This window comes from Podarcis erhardii, assembly GCF_964252035.2.
Source record: "Podarcis erhardii genome assembly, chromosome: 9".
Lineage (NCBI taxonomy): Eukaryota > Metazoa > Chordata > Lepidosauria > Squamata > Lacertidae > Podarcis > Podarcis erhardii.
In genome coordinates, this window is record NC_138512.1 from 44,058,511 (window position 1) to 44,064,580 (window position 6,070).

A 6,070-nucleotide genomic window follows, 5' to 3' on the forward strand; every position below is an offset into this window, starting at 1 on the left:
CTCCTACCATTCTTTCATTATATTACTTCTCTAACAAGTATATTATATTCTCTAACAAGTATATTTCATTATATTACTTCTCTGATATTATCTACAATTGCGTAGTTTATCTGACAGTAAAGTAAAACTCTTACTTTTGATATGCTCTAGTTCATCCATCGCCAGCCTGGTGCCTTCTGTATGTTTTTGGGCTTTAGTCTTTTTATTTGGTGGTTGGAAATAATTGAAGAGCTGATAGCATCCAATATTAGCATTGCTTCTTAATTTGTTTCCTTTAAAATCAATGACAGAACTGTCAAATTCAGCATCAAGAACACAATTTGTAAATTGGGCCCAATGAAATGTGACCATTACTATTTAGGAGAGGTAGAAGTTAATTGTGCATGGCAGAAACACATACCTTTTAAAATATGGGTAAGAAACAGCTCGCTCAAAGCAGCCAGTAAGATTTAATTTTAAGCTGAAGCAACATACCAAGTTGAACACACTTATTTCAGATGTTCAGTTTGTTTTTTCTTTGGGGATCCGATGTGTGAGTACCAAATGTTTACAAAGTGTCCTTTGTGTACAATGTAATCTATACGTGTCCACATCATTTATGAATCCATGCATATTTTGAATACAGGAAGCAAAACCTTGTGGCAAATTGTGCTATATAATCCTAAGCGTATTTATTCAGAAGTAAGTTTTCCTGAGTGTGGTGTGTTTGGGATTCCAGCCTTAATTTTTAAATGACCTGAGCAAAGACATACAAGCTGCCTCTTCCAAAGCTAGCAAGAGAGATTTGATAGTCAACCAGTAGAGTGTGCTCTGTGAATAAGCAAGCAGAAGTCATGCTGTGCAAAAGCCAGCCTTGGAAGTTTCATGTTTAAAGACTGGAGAGAAGAGATTGCAGGGTGAGCCAACATATATGCTGCCAACACTTGCCTGTATGGATTTTATGCCTTTGGCTGCTGCTGATGGGCATGGTTCTGCATATTTTGCTTTTATTCGTGTTAAACTGATGTGAGGAGATTTTTTGGAAAGTGTAAAACAAACTTGCCTGTATAGTTCAATTTATTGAAATTAAATTTCTCTGTCCTTATGGGCTGCTGTGGCTGTAGCTACAGGAAAACAGGACGCTGATTTAAACAGAGTTAGATCATTGTTCCATCCAGCACAGTATTTTTTATACTGACTGCCGTCCAGCATTTGAGAGAGGGGTGTTCCCCAGTCCTTCCTGGAGATTGCGGGAATTGAACTTGGAACATTTTGCATGGGGTGTGTGTGAGGGGTGTGTGTGTTCTGCTCCGGAGCTACAACAGCCCTTTCTTGGTCGATGCAATGGTGCAGAGCTGTGAAACGATCTTGTCCGCATACACCTTTCTTCTAGTTCGAACAAGGTAGCTTAGCAGGATAAACACCAACATGTCAAAACACAACTCTTTTTCACAGAAATATTAGCTAATGATGCAAGTGTTCATCTGTGACAGAAAAGTGAAATTAGCTTCAGATTAGAACAGGGCCTGAAACAACTTGTTGAAGACAGTCTCGTGGTAATCTAGGTCAAAATGTAATTCTTGTTGAGATGAAATTTTGTCTAAGATTTAAATTAAGTGCACAGTCCTGTATTTGGAAGAGCCATTTTAGAATTAGAGGTTTTGTCATTTTGGGTTTTTTTGGTTTTGTCTTTCTTTTATAACTATTATACAGGTGATTTTTAGTGCTATTGACTCAATGCATGTTTGCATTAATAACTGTGAGCAATATGACGTCTCCAAGGCATTATAAGAAATAAGGACTAAATAAACTAAGAGATTTCACTTAAACATAAAATCTCCTATGTGATGGGAAGGGCTTTCAGCATTGCACTGCCTACCCCTTCCTTCCTCGATTCCACCTCATTGCTCATCTACCCTGGGAGGAAAATGTGGGACCCACTTGCTTCAGAAGATAGGGAAAGAGGGTGAGTAACAAGACGCTGAAGGAATGGACAGGAGGTGGAGTTCCTGCCACCACATCTGTATATGAAAAGCTAATGGCAGAGGCCATTCAAAATGTGATGTAGACTCTCATAAGGAGGGCATTTGCAAGATGATACTGAAGCAATGACAGTGTGAGAGGAACTTGTTTACAGATTCTATGTAGGATTAAGACAAGATCTGTATGAGAGCTAAGGATGGGAGAATGTTTTGATTTCTCTCAGTTCCTCATTTTCAATATTAAGTTCTGCCCATGTTGTGGCCTCTTGGTGAATAGAAGGCTCTGCTGATCTCTCCCCATCCTTGACCCAGATGTAGATCTTTATTCCGCCTTTGTTCCTGGCGCAGATCTTCACTCCCTCCCTTCTTCCCTGGTAGGAGAGCACTATTTTGTGGTTCGCCTCAGGTTGCCAAAATGTCTTGGGCTGGTCCTGGCTGTGAATCACTATTATTTACAACCTAGTCAGTGACTTGCTTTGGCTTGCAGATCAGGGAAGGATCTCAGGCAAAGGAGGAGAACCTGGTGGCAGAAAGTTCTTAACCAGAAGGGGTGAGTGAACAGAAGGGGACATTTTGTTTGACCAGATCTTCCTTCCCCACATGGCACAGGACCCAGGATGCGGCTGGGGTGCCATTACACCTCCATGCCTGAAAAAGGGCCTGAGTCATACTTAGCAGGACCCAGCAGCGGCACCCAGAATGACTAGGCAGCTGCTACAGGTCAACCAACACTTCAGCACTCACCTGCCTCCACGTTTTAGCTTGAATGTATTGAGCCGTTGCAGTATCCTGGTAGGAAGTCACCATTTTGACATTCTGCTATGCACCAAATTGACAGTGTGTCATGGAATAGTGGGGCTGTCAAAATGGTGGATGATATGCAGGCACCTGTTGCAGACCACAGTGGTGCTGCTGTTGCCCTGCTCAGCACTGTTGGTGGCAAGTACTGAATGATACTTTGCAGGATCTTCCCCTCCAACAAGTCCTGAACTTCAGTCGGAAAGAGTATGGCTATCAAGCTGTCCCTGCATGTAGCTATCTCTCCCTTATTTGCAGGTAATCAATCAGACTCAGGAAGACTCAGGGAGCCAATCAGGCTCCGTAGTTTATTCTTGTCACAAACAGTGGAGCATAAATTTAAATTTCATTGTGGCTCTCTAGCAATTTCCCTCCCATTACAATGAACAATGTCCTTGGGACTCTAATCCAGCCCTTAGCAATTAATATTGAGCTATCAAATTATCAATGCATTTAACTTGTCAGTTTGATTCTCTGTGGTTTCCTAATATGAGCCAAAACATCTTCACAAAGTTAAGGGACTTAAACCAAGCAGTCACACAGTAGAAGAGTTCCGTGCTTTTATTATTAATAGTGAATTATTGATAGATCGCTGTAGGCAGCACACAGTTCTGTATTTAGCAGGAAAGATATGCCAAGCAAGTTACTGGTCCCTGCTGTCCCAAAGGGAGTGAGCTAAGTGGGGAGAACAATGCTCTAAAGCACAGTGCAGAAATAATGGAATAGGGAGGCATCATTATAAAAGACAAAGTTGTTTTGTGGAAGATGGATGGGTATCAGAAAGGTCTTTAGGGAGACGACAGGATTGTCTTCGGTTATATTTTCCTCTGAGGTCAGTTGTAGTTCATGATGCCGATATAGAAAAAGATGACATTTGTGCCTGCAAAGCAATACTTGCAGTGCCGTCATACAGATGTCTACTCAATAGTAAGCCCCATTGGGTGGGACGCAACATCATGCTAAGGCAAATGTTCAATCAGTGCAAGAATTTCTGCTTCCCTAATGCAACAATCTCCCCTCTCCCCCCACTTCTCACAAGACAATCCCGCAGAGAGGATTGAGGGGAGCACAGAGGGAGGACTCACTGTTCTGGCTCCCGCTAGTTGAGTCTGGCCCATTGAGTTTAATGGGTCTTACAGAATGGTTAAAATTGCATTGTCATGACCTATGTGAGTAATATAGGATTAACTAACCACATATCTCAACACAATTGTCATGGGCCAGGAGTCAGGCTTGCCTGCTGAACAGCAGCCTGAAGGGGGAGAAGGTGGAATGACTCCATCTGCAGCTGATCAGACTTCAAGGACACTGAGGAGAAGGCACTGAGGAGAACCAGCTGGCTCTGGCCTTCTTAAACAGAGCTCTCAGCAGCAGTCAGATGCTGGAAACAATGCCCCTGGTTCCCAGCCGCACCTTGCTGCTTCCTGCTCAACATCTGGACCCTCGGCTCAGTGATCATCTGGATTTCCTAACCTGTGGACTGTCTGACTTTGTGTCTGGATTCTGCTCTCAGGCAAGTGTTCCTTGGAGACCCCTAGCCCCTGCTTGCTTGGGAACAGGACTCAGACAGGGTATGACAACAATGAACAATCACACCATCTGAATCCTGCAGTTACTTTTAAAGGAACAGGAACATGGCAGGCCATTGTTTTAGTCAGTTGATTACATAAAGCAAAGAGTTCAGTATCTTCCATCAGACCCAAAGAGCACACAGGTTCAATGCTTTGGGGCGGGACCACAGGCCAATGGTAGAGTACATGCTTTGCATATACAAAATCTTATATTCTGCCTTTGGCATAAAATGAGCAAATAGCAGGTGATGAGGAACTGTACCTTGTACTTTTGCAAACTATACTTGGCTCACTTTTGTGTAACTACAACCTTTCCTCCCACATCTGGAACTGAGAAACATTTTCCCAGAAAATAGGTAGTCTAAAATGAAGGAAATCCCACCTGGCTGTTAAATCTTCCCCTTTCCCTATACATTTCAGCAATGTAGTTTGTTAAGCTTGCACACACTGCCAGCTGTAAGTTTGCCAACGTGCTGTACATTAAAAGGTTAAACTGAATGCTACAAAGCCAGCATTAAGAATGAGATTAAGAGTGCAGACCTAAGCAGCAACTGCAAGAAGCTGACCTCTCATTCAGAATGATTACCGGTTGTTGCTGTTTTACACAGGGAGGGCAAACTGGCAATATAGGCAGTAGGTTGACTTTAAATTCAGCATTTGATTCCTATTTCCTATGACATCAGTTAAATAACATGTCAAGGAAAATTACACATGGGAAACTAAATCCTGCTTTTCTCCTCATCACACAAATAAACCTACTGAGATGTGTTCAGATCCAAAACACAACAGTGTAAAACCAAAAAAGCCCACCAAAACCAGGAGGGTTATTCCTTATTTGCCCCTGTGTGAACCCAGTCTAGGAATAATTCTGGCTTCATTGTGATTCTGTTGGTGAAAAGAAAAAGATGATCTGATCAAGAAATCACTGGGTCAGTTTAGTATTACTAGAAACATGGAGCTTCTGCCAACACTGGAGCTTAATCTACAACTTGTGGTAGGGCTGGATGAATCTGTTACAGTTTCTCATTTTACCAACCTTAAATTCCGTTCACTCCATTTCCACTTCAATGAGCTGTTTTTTCTTTGAAGAGGTCCACATGAAAATTTCCATACACATTTTGTCCCACTATATGCATTTTTATATCTAATTTTACCTAATGCCTGCATTTTGTAATCATTTCCCCACAATGTAATGTAGTTTTGTACATTATTTTCACTAATATATTCATTTTTTGTGCATCACAAAGTTTGGAGGTGTGCGAGTTTTGAAGGATACCTGTGTTTCACTGCACTTATTGGTTTGGCAAATTCAGATTAGGTGAGGTCACGTTAAAATATAAACTGAATGGATTGCCCGCCCGCCCCCAATCCTTAATTTAAGAAGATAATTTTCTACCTCTTGAAGAGGAGGTGGAAAACTTTGCCTTTGGAACATTATATTCCTTACAACCACTAGATAATGCAATACAATTTTACTTTAATTAGGGGTTTTACCTAGGACACTACTTCCAGATTAATCTATGACTTTGCTAATATAAAGACTGCCATGGTCTCTGTGGCACAATGGGTCAATGCATCTGGCTGTTACCCAGAAGAGTGGTGGTTTGAGCAAACACAATAATGGCTGTGGGCAGGATTCCTGGGTTGCAGGCAGAGATGGATTTAGGGAAGTGCAACCAGTTTGGCTGAACTGGGTGCAGAGCCTTGGGGGTGTCATTGGGGACATCACAACTATGATTT

At 41.9% G+C, this 6,070-nt stretch overlaps 1 long non-coding RNA gene across 1 annotated transcript; it reads left to right on the top strand.

The window, feature by feature from the left end:
* Nucleotides 1-2,175: 2,175 nt before the first annotated feature.
* Nucleotides 2,176-5,576, top strand: LOC309349843. Its single transcript, XR_014160216.1, has 2 exons — nt 2,176-2,511; nt 3,984-5,576. It is a non-coding gene; the product is annotated as an uncharacterized lncRNA (long non-coding RNA).
* The last annotated feature ends 494 nt before the right edge of the window (nt 5,577-6,070 follow it).